This window comes from Anopheles cruzii, chromosome 2 (assembly GCF_943734635.1).
Source record: "Anopheles cruzii chromosome 2, idAnoCruzAS_RS32_06, whole genome shotgun sequence".
Taxonomy (NCBI): Eukaryota; Metazoa; Arthropoda; class Insecta; order Diptera; family Culicidae; genus Anopheles; species Anopheles cruzii.
The window spans coordinates 58,720,867-58,736,200 of NC_069144.1; positions in this window are offsets into that span (position 1 = coordinate 58,720,867).

The window sequence follows — 15,334 nt, forward strand, 5'->3', positions numbered from 1 at the left end:
GTTGAAGGTTGTCGGCTCCCCATCACTGTCCGTCACTGTGGCTCGTGACGGTGAGGATCGTCTCGCGCTCGCGTCGGAAGGAAAATTCATCATCAGGGTCCACTTTGAAGCCGAGGCTAACCGTGAAGAAAGTTGCTAAAACGGGACCCCGATCGATTTAGTGACTGAGCATGTTGACGACAGCAGCCTCGGAATGGCCGGTGCTAACACGTACCGGACCGTTGACTTTTCGCACCCCTCAACGAGAAGGGTGTCACTGCGTGGCTTGCGAAATAGTTGGCCTCACTTTCTGGGCGCCCGGGGAGGATGACATTTGGAGCTCGGGTTTAGGATGAAAAATGTTGCGTTGCGATGACCTTGCACCGGTGTTTGGTGTTTCGTCCACGTTTTACTGCACCCATTTGGGTATAAAATTACACAGACCGACTTTATGGCTTTCGCACATTACGGAAAGGATGAGTTTTACGACACATGCGCCGTCACGCCACAGATGGGAAATGTCAGCTCGTCTGTCGATCATCGCCTGCGATTATTCAATCCGTGGCAATAAAATCACCGTTCAATAGGTCGGGCTGCTTAGGACTACGATTTATTCATTTGAAAACTGCACCCGCGTGCGTCGATAGAATCGTTTTACATAATGCGCCCAAAGGAGAATGCTTTCTCCTATGGCAGGGTGAGCCGAAGACGGGCGCCCTTTCGCTGTGTCCCCGCTGACTCGCCTGCCGGCTGATTGATGGCACGCGCCTCGTAATCTAATGATCGACACAAACATTCGCCGGCCGGCCTTCCGGGGATTTATGCGTGTGATTATGGGCACGTTGGGGTCTCCTTTGTTGGGCTGAAACCGATCGATCTTCGAGCCTCCAATACGCCGTCTGAAAAGGGAGAAGAAAATTGGTTCAAGACCTCGGACGGACGTGCGGACCCTTCGGACGGCGGAGGGTCGCTGTTCGCTGGTGTTTTTGCCGCGTGTCGCGTGTAACGATTGGCCGCGCATCGGGTTGGCCGATATTTTTGCCCCACCGGAATGATTAATGGGATCAGCTCGCCGGGCTCGTTCGGCGGACCGCGGCCGGCGGCCCCGGGATGAATTATAATGATAGAGTCGCGCGAGACGTTGAGGCGGCTTCTGTGTGGCGGCCGCTTCCAAACAACACCTTTTGCCAGGCGCACTCGGGGCTGGGGGGCTCGGGGGCTCGGATCGAGTGTTACAATCGGCGCACGATTGCTCGCTTGACGGTACTCAATTGACCGCCCAATTAGGAAGTGAAACGAGCGTTTGACGGCAGGAAGTGTTTGTTGTTTCTAAATGCTGCTGTTGATCACTGTTTGTCGCGATCGGCGCGATTGCGCTTCACTTCTGGTGAGGCAAGATGCCCGCGAACAAGACAGTCGAAAGGTTGCTGGAACGCAAATGTGAGCCTTTCCTTTTTGGGTAAAGGCACACACAGATGAGCCAATCGCCCAACTTAGTAGTGTCACCCAGTTTTTGGTTATGCGAATTGTGAAATTCTATCGCCAAACATCGGCCCCCCGCGATCCGATATCTAAATCGGACCAACTGGTTTAATGTCAGCCCCGGGGCGGGACGAGACATCTCCGTTCGCCCCGGTCCGATAATCCGATCGCGTCGATATGCGAACCGATTTCTCAATGGGACGGACGGACCCAACCCCAAACGAGAGAATGATCCGTTTAGAAAAATGTCACCGAAACGAGCGCTTTTTTTCCTGGCATGGCAAGCCGGACAACCCGGTTGAGACCCGCGGGGGCCGAGCGTCTTCATCGAAAGCGAAAGCTTCGCCGCTCCGACGCTCCGTGGTGAGCGCAGAGCGGCGCGATCGAGCGAGATCGAGAGAAAGAAGGCGAGAAGCTTTCGGATCGCGATCGCGAGAGTAAGAGTGATCGTCGGCGGCGGCGAGAGAAGCCGGCTCTTGAGCGCACAAGGGTTGCGAAGACACTTCTTTATAAAACTTTGTTCCCCCAAACGGCCGACAGTTCAGTCGTTCACGGACTGTCCAGCGAGACGGACGCGCGCTTTGCTCCTCGAAGCGAAGAAAGGTTGGCACGAGCATATCCCCATTGTCCTTACATCTCCTCCTCGTGATAACGCCCCGCCGTGCCGTGTGCGCCCGCCTGTTGTGTCTGTTTTGTTTCGGTTTTACTTTTTAGCAGCCCCGGGGCGATTCGTGACGCTGCATGATCGATTCCGCCGGTTTTCGCGCAAAAGGACAGTGCCGCCGAATCAGAGAGTGAGAGTGAAAGTAACGAGCCAAACCGGCCCAGCGAAGGGCAAAAAAGAAACAAGAAGTGTGTTTTGGTTAAGGAAGGAAGCGAAAATTAAGACGAATGCCAGAACCCGTGCCCGGTCGGCCGGTGTCTCGTGAAGTGTCCTCAGATCCGCGAAAGTAGAGAGTGCGGCAAGTCAAACGCATGGTGTGTGTCAGTACGACGGCAGCTTAACTTTCGATTCCTTCGGCCGAGCTGGGCTGGGCTAGGATCGAGATCGATCGGTTGGCGTTCGCAGAAAGTAGAAACAAGGAAACGAAAAATTGGCCGGAGATTGATTGGTTTTCTGGCCCGCCGCCGCCGCCGTGTTGGTGACCATTCTTTGTGCGGATCGGCGGAATTTTTCGGCCCTCTTAGTGCGCGTTGACCCTCGTTTCGGTGAAAGCCGTGGCGTGTGAACCTGTGGCGTGTGCGAGCCCCAAAGCCCGCAAACCGGAAGGTCAAGCCCGGGATGCTCCCGGGGTGCTGCGCTGCGTGTGCAGGCAAATGGTATCAACTTTTTCCCCACGGCTGGTTGCGCAGAGAATCGGCCTTCCGCGGGTCGCCTCCCCGTTTTTCCCAAGACGAATCGCGACGCGGCGCGACCATGGAAACGCGCCACGGAAGACACGCCGCCGCGAAAAGAGATTTCCGCCCCCGGGGCCCACAAATGGTGCGAGTTTGTGACAAAGGCCGGAAAAAAATGAAAACTCAAGTTATCTGAACCCGTTAGGTGAGCAGGGTGTGATCAAGACTAATCAGTGACACACGATCGGGCGGGCAAGTGATAACGAACGAAACACTTCGAGCCAACGCGAAAGTGATTCGAAAGTGATCACTTTTCACCCGTGGCCAAAATGGTGCAAAAAACACGATACCCAAATGTTGCCCAGAATGGGGAACGTTGGGACGAAAGACTCCGATGCCATAAGACACGAACCCTACCTTTCCATAGAGACATCATTTGCTAATTTGGACACTTTGGTGCTTTGGTTTTAAGGGAAGTTTTATTAAATTCCATTTCCGCTTTTGTAGTTGCCATCGACATCCGGTGAAGCCACCGACATCGAGTGAAGATCGAGTGTAGTGCGTAACGGGCTTCTAAAACCCTGTTCCGACCGGGAGCAGTGAAACACAAGACGTGTTAAGGATAAGGTGCCAGAAAGATGAGACTTTTCTTTTTGGTAAGTACAGCCCGCTTTCCGGTGGTCCCGCTCGTGCCCCTCCCAGTGGGAACATCTTACTTTATGGAATCAATGATTAACTGCCATGACATATCATAAATTGCATCCCAGGACGACGGGCCCATTTAAGAGATAAATTGCCTCGGGATGGCCCTTTAATGGACCAAGCTCTGCTTAACGACCCCACCGGCTGGACCGTGCTTTTTCGGAAGTTTTCGACGGGACTGATTGATTGGTAGTGAAACTGCTCGGGCCGAGAGATGAGAAAATAAAGCAATCTCCCGACGGCGGACCGTGATTGCCACTAACCTGTCAGCAGGAAGAAGAAGAAGCAGAAGAAACACACGGCATAAGTACGCTTGCAAAGTGTGACCCCCCCGCTGCTGGTGTCTCTCACCGGCCGGCCGACCGATCGAACGTCGAAAACGGTACAACCGAAAGTTCGCGCCCATTAGTATGTTGGGCTTTGGCAAACACAACAGCAGTCTCAGGAGCCTGGGTGACGTAGCCATGGCTACGGATTTCACTTTCCGATCATCAAAGGGACACGGCACGGCGCAGGGGCAATTACGGCAGCATCAAAATACGAGAAAGACGTGTTTCATATCCAGTCCAGGGCTGGGCCGGCCAGGGCGTTATGTTATGGCCGCTCTCGTGCTTCACTTTCGATATTATGCTCTCGCCAAACCCGTTCACTGCGCCGCGTGTGCTGTAATTAGTGTACCCAAGAGTCTCCCTGTTTCGGCTGAAATCGATGGTTCTGATCGCTTGCTGGTGGCCCACTTCGATCACCTCCCGTCGATGCGTGATTACGACGCACGCGCAATCCGTGGCCGGTGGTCCGCCGGCATTGGGGGCCTCCGAAGTGGGAAGTGAAATTTAGTGAAAGTATTTCACCACAAAATCTCGCGTCACCTGTCGCATCATGCTCATCTGCCACCACGGAGCAACACCGGACACTGGGCACTCCGGCTTGTGCCGGAGTCACACCGTGGGAGAAATCTCGCCATGACCTCGCCATCACGGTCAATATTTTGTTTCGCTTTTCCGCGTTTCTTTGTTCGCCGTGTGCGCCCCGGGAGCCGACCGCGGTCGATTCTTCGTCCGTCGTCGGGTCACGATCGGTTTTTGGGGTGGACGGATCGGTCCATCGGCATTCGGTTCTCTGCAGATTGGCGCAGGTACACAAACCAAGTACCCTCCATGAGTCAACATTTGCCAGTGGCACCGGACTGGACAGGGTGGCAGCTTTCGTAAATGCGAACCGAAAAGGATGTAAAAAACCGCTCAAGACGCTACTCCGCACACACACCTGAAAGTGCTTCTCTCTTTCCTCGCGTCGTTGAGTTCCATTTTTCATTGAACTCGCCAAATTTCGCCAATTTGTCATCGGCATTCGGTCGTGCATTCCGGCACCGTGGCCACTTTAAAGCCCTCACCCTCTTCCGCGCGCACGACCACGCACGTCATCGAGCCGCGAGTTACCTTGGCATTGCGATGTGCGCGATCCGGCGCCACTTCCGGCAGCCGGGAAATTGTTGCGCAAAACAATGCACCGCCGCGCTGGCGATGTGAAGCAACGCGCGGCCAAATAAAGATACAAACTAATGCACCCGCCGCCGCCGCCGGCGCCCCCGTTCGGAGCAGTGATGTGACTGGTTTTCGGTGCCAGTCCAATTATGCCGGATCGACTCTCGGCGCGCGTAACACGGCGATTACACGTGGTGCGCTCCGGATTTAGAGCACGCACGCACCTTATCCACTCCGAGCACTCCGAACGGCAGCAGCAGCAGATTGCAGACTGGGCGTCGGAAAATACACTCCCCCAAGCTGGTGGGGCGTAGTTCGCGATTTACATAATTTTCATTTGATGCTGCGGCGCCCGAGATCTCAGAGTGTGCGGCGAGGCCACATCCACATCTTCGCGGCGCTTCCGCTTTTCTCTCTCGCTCACAGCCGGTCCGGTTGGTACTGGTGGCCAGTTGCTTCCGTTGCCAGTGTGTGTGTGAGTGTGAGTTTTCCTCGCGTTAATTGTGTTTTGCTTTCGTTTTCGTTGGCCACGGACGGCTCGGCTCGAGGTTTTGATTAGTTTCCGTGGCGCACTCAAGCGCCATCTTAGATGGCGCACGGCAAATGGATGATATTTTGTGCACCGCTCAATGGCTACTTGATCACTTGGTGACGGTGACACTTTCATACATTGCAGGGCTGAGTACTAAGCCCCTATTTTGAAGTTTAAATTTATTATGCAAACAGCTCGTTCTATTCATTGTTATTACTTGCTTTACTGGAGTTAAATTCCAGTTTTTACTGGTGGAAATCGGTGCGGGAAAAGCGTGATTTCCCTCCGGTTAGAAGTGTGCCGGAAATGGCATCTCTCCGTCGCCGTGACGCCCGGGGCCCGAAGCGCCGAGTAGATTAATGCAGGCGTGGAAATTGTACATCGCGAAGCTTATTCAATTAGACAAATCGTCGTTGCGCAATGAGCGACTCCCCTGGAGGAGTCGGGCGTTCCGACCGACCGGCGGGGGTTTAATCTACGGGCGATCATGCTGCACCACACGACCGGCACTGTCGTCGCCCGGGCCCCAGAAGTGACCATATTTTGCAGGGCCGAATGAAAGTTTCGATCGTTTCGCGAGATTGATTTCGAGCGGCATCGGCGCTGGTTGGCTGAACTTTGACCGAAGGCCCAACCGGCCCGTTGCTTGGAAAGGCCGCCTTGATCCTCTCTCCCGCTCGCGCTCTGCCGCTTTTCACCGACTGATCGCGTCTTCGTGACTGCGCGTGTAAGACAAAGTAGCCAAAGATTTGTGGCCAAATGGCGAACCGAACCGATAGATAGTGGCCCCACGAAAGTGGGGCCGTTAATTGGTGCTGTCAATTACTCGGTTCGGTCGCTCGTCGGTGGTCTTTCCGACGTCGGAATCGGTGACACAATCGCCTGGCGGGCAGAACAGTATCGTCCGGAGCTGGAGGACGCCGGATGAGAACGATCGGTTCCGGGCATTGGCCGTCCGCCGTGCCCGAGTCGCGAGCATCGAAAGTAGTTTCTTAGCGGCCCCCGGGACGGACCACGAAGAACCTGTTTCGGATGCTGCGCGCCCCACCGTCCGTACATAATGGCGGATTATGTGGTGCCGATGTTGGTTTTTTAAACAGTGTTTATCTGCCAATTCCTGTGGTTAAAGGCGGTCCCGCAGGGCCAAGCGCAGGGATGGCCATAGCCCACGGGCGCCGTTCGGTTGCGGCGTGATAACTTTCACTGTTCTTCGCGGACGACGCCGCTGCCCGAGCGCCGGGGGGCACCCGTAACGGTTCCTTTCTCATCTCTTTGGCGAATCTTCCGTGCTTTGGGAGCGCGCTTTGGAGTTTTTCGAAACCAGGAATTGAGACACTCTAGCAGACGGGGATTTCGCAGAAAAAACCCACAAACCGGAGCCGTTCTCGTTGGCCACAACGCTAATGAGCAGGTCCTTAAGCAACGCTAATTTCTATTGTTTCGCATCGCCATTTCAAGTGATCGGTTGGTAATTCCGTGCGCGATGAGCATCCTCTTCTGGAGCTAATCTGGCAAGTGGCCGCAGCGGCTATCTGGACCAGAGGCCCTGGCCCTCACAAGGGACAGTGATTAATCTTGATGGTCATGTAATCGCAAGCCCGCGTCTCAACTCTTTGCATAGGCCCAGCGAAATAATTTACCGCATCCGATCGGGATTGATCAGCTAAACACTTTCATTTTCTCCCCGCGTGGCCGCGAGGCAGACCCTCTGCGTGGTCGTGTGCCATGGGCGTCACGTTTATCAGCGTCGACCGGCGGTCCTTTGCGCGGCTATGTCGAAAGGCGTGCGCACGCGCCCTTCGACTGATCGTCGAGCTGATCGGCCGAACGACAAGTGTTAGGAGCGCTCGGGCCACTCGGGCACAAAACAATGATTGGAATCGTACAAAATGGTAGCAATTATGGGCGCGCTCGTGTAGAGGCATTGGGGAAGACCTTAATTGGCACCATTTCGCCAGCTAATGGTTTTTCGGCACCACCGTTCACCGATCGCGTTTGCCATTTTGTTGCTGCCGGCGCTGATGGTTTCGGCATAATGGAACCGCCGAGCGGCTGGGGCCTCTAGAAATGCACAACACGACCTCCAGAGACGACGATGAGAACACACCAAACCGATCGTACTGCGCGTAAGTTTCTAATGCGACCATTAAACCCGATAAGGTGACACTTTCACTTTGCCGTTGCCGCACGCTAATTAGATTGTCGCCGCACGTGCGCGCCAGAGAGAGAGAGAGAGTCGACACAATAGACGGGCGGACACAATAGAGCACCCCGGGTACGATAACCGAAACCCGACGCTAACGAACCACCACCGGGGTATGCAAATGGCCCCCCGAACGGCTCGATAACGGAAGATTTAAAGACGGAAGAACTCGATGCACGGTCAAGCGGTGAACCCGTTTTTCGGTTTTTAACCAGCAGCCGATCGCCCAGCCGTCGACAACCCTTTTTGGGGTCTTTTGGTTTTGTTTTCGGGTTTCTCATTTCAGTTTCATTCGCCTCATTTCCTTCGTGTTACTCGAGCCGGCGGCGGCGGCGACGGCGGCGGAAATAAGTGTCTTCCAGGGGTCAATGGAACCGTTTACTCTCCGCTTCTAATGGCTCTTGCGCGGGGCCCCAGTTCATTGGCACAGGGCCCCAGGGATGAGAATAACCCTGGGTGAAATAAAATCGTCCACCGCGGGTCCGGGGTCGATTCTGGAGGTCGGAAACATCTTTCGGCACTCAGAGAACTGGGAGAACCGAGAAGGTCGGAGAGCGGTGATCGGTGGTTGATACGATTTATTAGCCCACCGGAAGGGACCGCGTGCGTGCTTCGGGCGATCTTTAATGGGGCCCAATGGGTGCCCGGCGACTGAAATCGAATCTTACCTCTCGTTCGATCGGGCGGGCGTGATGATTCTTGCTGCCAGAAACGATCGATAATGACTTACTCACTACTTAAAAATTAGACACCGCGGGGAGGTGGTTCTTGGAATTCGGGTTTCCACTCACAGCGTGGCGGCTAAACCGTCACGGTCCGGAACCCAGATGAAGATGTAGATCTAATCCACCCCATCTACGTGAGAAAGCAATAAGAAAGGCACGGCGCAGGCAAATGATGATCGCGCCGCGGCCCAAAAGTCAAGCCCCGGTGCCCCGGGAATTGTCAACGCGCGGTGGGTTTGCAAAAACTCTTTCGTCGCGATCTCCGCCGTCATAATCAATTTCACGATCTTCACCCGCTCACGAAGGGAAGCTCGACGGTTGCGGCTGCCACACCTGACCCCGCGGCGATGCATTGTTCCGTCGATTGCCGCCATCCGTCAACCAAACGGCGGCGGCGGCGGCCCGTGACAGCGCGGCGACAGCGACGGTTGCTGCCGCGAGAGAGATGATGCGACATTTCGAGGTCGTGACATTCGGTACCCTAGGGGGGGGATGGGCACCCGGGGCGCGATGTTCACGATCACGATTACTTCACGTGTGCCTCGGCTCGCTTCTCTTTCACCGGCGCGCGCTCGACAGGCGAAACACGAAATTTGCGTCGGGAATGATTATGATGAACACCAAACACCGGCGCTGATGATGATGATGGCCTGCTGATGATGATGTTGAGCCGGAAGGTCGATGCTCTCGTTTTGCATCTCCGGAGAGCGCCGCCCGCGGTGTGTCTTGTGTGTGGTGTGAATTATTTCATTTGCAACACAAACGGCCGGCCCCTAAAATAAAATGCGAAGCCCGCGCAAAGAGCAATTTGTGTTTTGGTCTTACGTCGGTTGGCCGCGCGAAGTGAAGGTTTTCCGTTCCATGGCAAGGCTCCGTGGTGCAATTCCAGTAATTTGGCCGAGTTTTTCTAAATTTGATTTCATACTCGTCCCATTTCCTGTCCCTTTTCGGTGGGGTGGCTTTCAAAGAAAGAATTTTCTAAAAATCATTTAGTATTATAGTTTATTTTAAAAATAGTTTTAAGAAAATAGATTGTTTATAGATTGTCCTGGCGATCGTCGGTTAGAAAGGCGAGATCACAATTAGGATAGACACCAAAAGGGAATGGAGGAAAGGACCCCCAGCCACCGACATGGAACTAGCGTGGCCAGCGAGCCGAAATGGGATTAATGTCGTAGCAAGCACCGTGGGGACAAGTGCTGACCACGGCCCAAGACAATTTTACATCGAATGACACCGTTTAAGAGCTCTCTCTGTCTCTCATGAGTGAGGCTGTAATAAGCTTCCTGCCGCTCCGGGTCATTACCATGAAAACTGGAATCACATCTTGCACATCGCTACATTACGCGGCCCTCAATTACGGTGCCACGCGGCTCCATTTCTTCTTCGCTCCGAAAGAAAGCTTCCTTAAAAGCGGAGCACCTTTGGGACGAAACGAAAATAAAACCAAAACCACGAAGGAGGGCATTCAAGCCGAGTCCAGTCAGTCCCCGCAGAGGGTCACGGGTCCATGACCTCCCGCTAGGCCACACCAAATTCAGGGGTTTGTCGCTTCAAAATCGAGAGACAGAAAGAGACACGAAGAGAGATTCAAACCACAGTGACGGCCACGATAACGCCAACGTACGGTGTATTGATAAATTAGACATCCGTCCCGGCCCCGGTGGCCTGGTTAGTGCTTGACGGCTGCCCAGCAGGCCCTACCGACAGAACGACGGGCGGTCCACAAACGGTCGACGTTTGGTTTCACTTTTAAACCCGGGAATCGGGAGTTAGCCCCTCTGAATTTGCCGTAAATCTTTCTACCAATCGAAATGCCCCCTCCCCCAAAAGGTGTCGAGAATGCTAACCGAGGTCCGGAAGAAAAGGGGCCGTTACCGGGGACCATGGTGTGCGGTTTTCCTACGGCATCGGCATCGGTCGACCGGATCGGTAGATCGGATTGCATTCCACCCTGGCACCGGGCGCTGAAAGTGTAAGTGTCTTTCACCGGTGTCCGTCCGTGGCGTCATCTCCCTTGACCACCGGACACTTTCTGATTGCGCCGGTGTGTAATATTGCGCGCCCCCTCGGCCGGGAACCAGTTGGACTGGTTCTGGTTTCTTATCACACACAGCGGAATGCATTCCCCGCTCTCGATCGTGCTCGAGAGAGGATCTTCGATGGGGGCCCGTGTAGGAAGTGCTTCGATCGCTTCGACCGCATCCGGCCGTCGATCCGGCCGTCGCCCGTTAGGCCCGTTAACGGAAGCGCAAACTTTCTTCTGAAGGCCACTCGGCGCCCGAGACGGGGGTTCGTCGCTTGGTCGCAAGTCTTTCGTTCGTCACTCCGCTCGGAAGGGCGTTGTGTGTGGGTTTCTGGTCATATGATACCGACCATGGCAACGGACAGTGGAAAGTATTGCCCCGGGGGCACGGGCTGATTGTTTTGGGTTGTTCGGACCGCCCCAAGGCACGGGCTTTAATATTCGCTCGCGGCTCCGAGTCGGGCTTACCCCGATTTCTTTGTGGCGTCCTATGCAAAGTGATCGATACGCGCCCCGTGGACGAGTTTTTTTGTTGTCTTCTCTTGTTTAGGAAACGGAAAGTCCACTCCCCGAAGTGGCGCAGGCACAGCTGATGCGCATTTTAATTGGCCTCGGCTTCGGCTTCGGTCCCAGGTCCCGGACCCGGGCGTCACTTGTTCATTCGGCACCCGTCGCGGCACTTGCCGTAAGCCATTTGCGTAATGTTGCGATGGTTGGTTGCGATCCTGGACCTGGGCCTTTCACTTCAGGAATGGCTACCAATGTTCGTGCGGACATTTATGATATGGGACGCGTTCGGTGCATCTTCAATTAGTGTGTGCGATGTAATAAGAGCGATGATTTAACACGTTACGACGTTATCGAAAAGGGAAGTTTAGACGCCGTGTTAGGTTCCAGTGGACTCTCCTCAACGCCGTCTTCAATGCTCCTAATGATGTTGTCCTGCCCGGGTCAGCTTCCCGACTGAAGTCATTAGCTCGCTCGATGACAACGATAAAAGAATCGAACCAAAAACGGACATCAAAAGGATTTCGGACGGCGGCCGACTCACAGTGGCGGCATGATGGAATACTTTGATAAGCCCACACAGCTCGGGGACGGCTTCCGCACTCCCGCAGATAAGAGCTCGCCGAGTGTGCGCCGTCCGACCGATGGAAAGGATCACCAAGAGCCGATCACACTAATACGGATATGTTTATGTTCCGGGCCGGGCCGGGGCAGCTGTAAAATTCAAATCAAACTGTCTCACTGGCCGCCTAGCCCGGGTGACCACACCCGGGATCCGAGCAAAGTGAAAGTTGTAGCGATGCTCCCCGTCACACTCCGCGCGGCTCAAAGTTGTCATTGAGGAGTTGTTTCGCCCCGGAATTCCATCGAAATGATGTTGGGCGCTCCCGACGACGACGACGACGATGATCGGTTTACGATTTTCCGAACACGCCGGCGCGCGGGTTCATGTTTCAATCTTTCGATTCCCACGCACGCTTCGACCGGGACAGACCAGATTTTCGGAACACGTGTCGATTGATTGGTGATAAAGTGACACATTACGGCCGAGCCGGGCGAACGAGGTGCTGCAAGGGCTTCCGACACCGAACAGGGCTTGCCGGACGACAATGGAAAGTGAAAAGCCGGACAGAGCCGCGGAACCAGACGGAGACGGCTGTCTGTCACTTGATTGCGGCGATTCATTTGTTAATTATGTTGTTACCGTGTGTGTGCCGTGTACATAAAATTTTGCTTCAGGAAACGGACCACAGGACGTAACCTCGGTGCGGTAAATTGATGGGCAGCTGGCAGCTCATCATTTCGAGCCTCTGGTAGCAGCATTGGCGTCAGTGGGTCAGTAATGCACACACGTGGCCAGCAGCCGTGTGATTAGGGCGAACGGCAAGCGCGCGCCCGATCAGAAAGGGGCACCTTATGGCTGCCGTGTGGATGGCAAAATAACGAGCAAAGTTTAAGCAGCGCGTTACTTAACAACACTTTCGTTTTCCCTCTGGCCCGCGAGTGCTCCCGCCGTACGAGGCTTGGAAGATTTTCACAGTGTCGGAGGCTCGGAAGATTTTATGGGCCGCGTGTGCGCGTTGCGCGATAAATATTGATGGATGAGTGTGCGCACCTTGTGTGCCGAGCCCGGGCCACCTGTTGATGGTAAACTTTAATACCCGACCACCCGAGACCCGAGACCCGAAACGCCGCCAAGAAGATGGATCCTTTCGCTAAGTTCACCCGGCAAACTCTAAGCAAACAGCGCAACGGTGCAGTGGCAGCGGTTGCTACGCTATCGGGTGGCTATGGTTGCTGCGTTTGCAGTGTTTTATGGTTGTGTGAGGTCGGGCGGGTTTGCGTAATGCTGTGGTTTTAACTCATCCTGCTCTTGGCCAGAGAGAGGCTTGTCGAAACATCCCGGAGCCGGATTTGACTCCGATTCTTGTCGGCACACTTCGTTACGTGACGATGATTAAAAGCTCATAAGCAACCGGCAAACCGTTTATCCTTTAGCATCATGTCCAATCATGGTTACCATGGTATCGCATGATGTTGAGACATATTTGATTCCTCTGCGTTTAAAATTTGTTTCCTGGGCCTCTTGGAGCGAACCGGTTCACTTTGTTGTTTCGTGGGCCATCTGTCATCGAGTAGAACCGATTCATGAACGACTCATTGGGCTAAATAACTGTACACTTTTTCGCTAGGAATTTTAAAACAAACTCCACATTCAACATCATTAATTGATCCACAAGCAGGTCCTCGCACCGGGCAGTCGTAAAGAGCCGACAAATTGGTACATCATTCCCAACCGAAAAGCCGGTCATCGTCAATCGACCAAGCCACTCCACTTTACAGCCTACTTTATTACTTACACACAGTCCGCTCGTAAAATCGAGTAGCTCCCATTCGGCGATCTGATCCGCCGATTCGGACGACAAACGACGCCATCGCCATTCTCATCATCATCGTCCCGTGCGCGGTACGTTTGTTGATCATTTTATTTTCTCCTCGTGCATCGTAAACCGATCACCAGACACCCGTCCCGCGTCATCGTTTCGATTCGTGCCGGGAGATGGCTGGCGTGTCAATTGACACTTGGTAAAAGTGAAAGGGCTGTCGAAGGGCCAGCCCACAACAGTTCGATCGGTCCTCCGAAAGCAAACGTGTAATTTGATGATGTCTTTCAGTGTTGGGATGTTCTCGGTTCATTAAAATTCTACATCACTTTATGGAACCGGGTGGAATTTACGATCGGAGGCAGTACTGTCCCCGCGGGAAAGGGGATTTTAATAGAGACACACGGCGCGCTTCGATCGGGCTGCAAGAATAAAAAACTCCCCCTTTTGGGGCTGTAATCCCCCGTTCCCGCAGGAAAGTGTTGGCTCGGCGATCACCTGTGTTCCTCAAGATTGTGAACATCACGCGGGTGCTGCCCCGGGTTTTGTCTGCAACTTTCTCTTTCAACACCCGGAGCCTGGGCTTCTGCCCTGTGGCGTAACACCGCCAGCACACTCTCCGGAGACCGGAGAGGATCCTGACTTATTGGCGCATTCCGACCCCCAGAATGCCCCGTTTGCTCTCGGCCACCATCGTCGTCGTCCGCGTCGTCCGCGGTCGGACTTTGATTTATGGCCCAAAACGAGACGACGACGCCGGTGTCCAGCGCTCCGTGCAGCTGGCGGGTGGTGGCGAAATAAATCGATTTTCGTGCCGTGGACACGAGCCGTAAATCTGGATTACTACCAGACCGTGCGTGTTAGAAATTTATGATTTCTTCTCGATCGTCGGTGACGAACCCGAAAACCAGTTCGGAAAAAACATGTCGCTTCTCGGAAGCCGTGAGCCACGCACCTGAGGGATCCGGCGGGAATGAAATGAGCGGTGCTGACTGGCTACGGTCACCCCCTGCCGGGGGAAACCCCGGGCGGGTGATTTGTGTGTACGTTGATGAGATGGTAATTAAGATTAAGACCCGCTGGGGATGACGATCCCGAGCCAGGGCGATGACGCTGATCCCGACCCGATCTCCGTCTGCCCCTAATCCAAATCCGACATTCCGGAACGGAGACGAATCAGGCGTGTGAACCGTGATCAATGTCGTCGCGCCAATTGTGCCACCAATAGTTAATAGAAACCGTTTCGCCATTCGGAACGGTCATTAACAGCGAGCGAGCGACTTGCAGATTCCGTACAGGTTTGTAGGTGATTAATTAGTCGGACCCACCACAACAAGCAAAAAAAACTGTGTTGGGAGATTCGGATTCGGTGGCTGAAAAAATGCAAATCATAACAAGACATAAAAGACTCTCCCAGCGATGCTGTTAGAGCCGACGAAAAGCGACCCACTAAAACAAGCTGTCCACGCTCACGGATGGCTGGGCACACGCGCTCCGGCTCGCGGCCCGGTAAGCCTATTAGGCGGACGGAATATTTGGCGCAGCCAACATTTCTTAACTCACAACACGACACGGTCCGTGTACTGCTACTGAACTGATTCACTTTAAATGCATACGCGTCGAGGAGATAAAGCCCGCAAACAGCTTAATTTTGGGATTCCGTGTTCCGTGTGGGGCGCAACAGGGCGGAAAATGGGTTTACATTGCCAGAGCAAAACCTTTAAGCCGCCGAAACAGGAGATAAGGCGATCCACCGAGCGAGCCGAGCGCGCCACGGATCGTTTAACGAGTTTAAGTCATTTTTAATTGTCCATTATTGTCGCGGCACCGACGCAGGAAGGGCCCCGCAACCGATGATTAATGGCCGGCAGGCAGGCCGGAAAGTGAAAGAATGTGTCCGCCCCAGCTCTAGAAGGCCGGACTGGACCGGACGGTTCGGTTCTGGGTGAGAAAAACTGGCCCGAACAACACG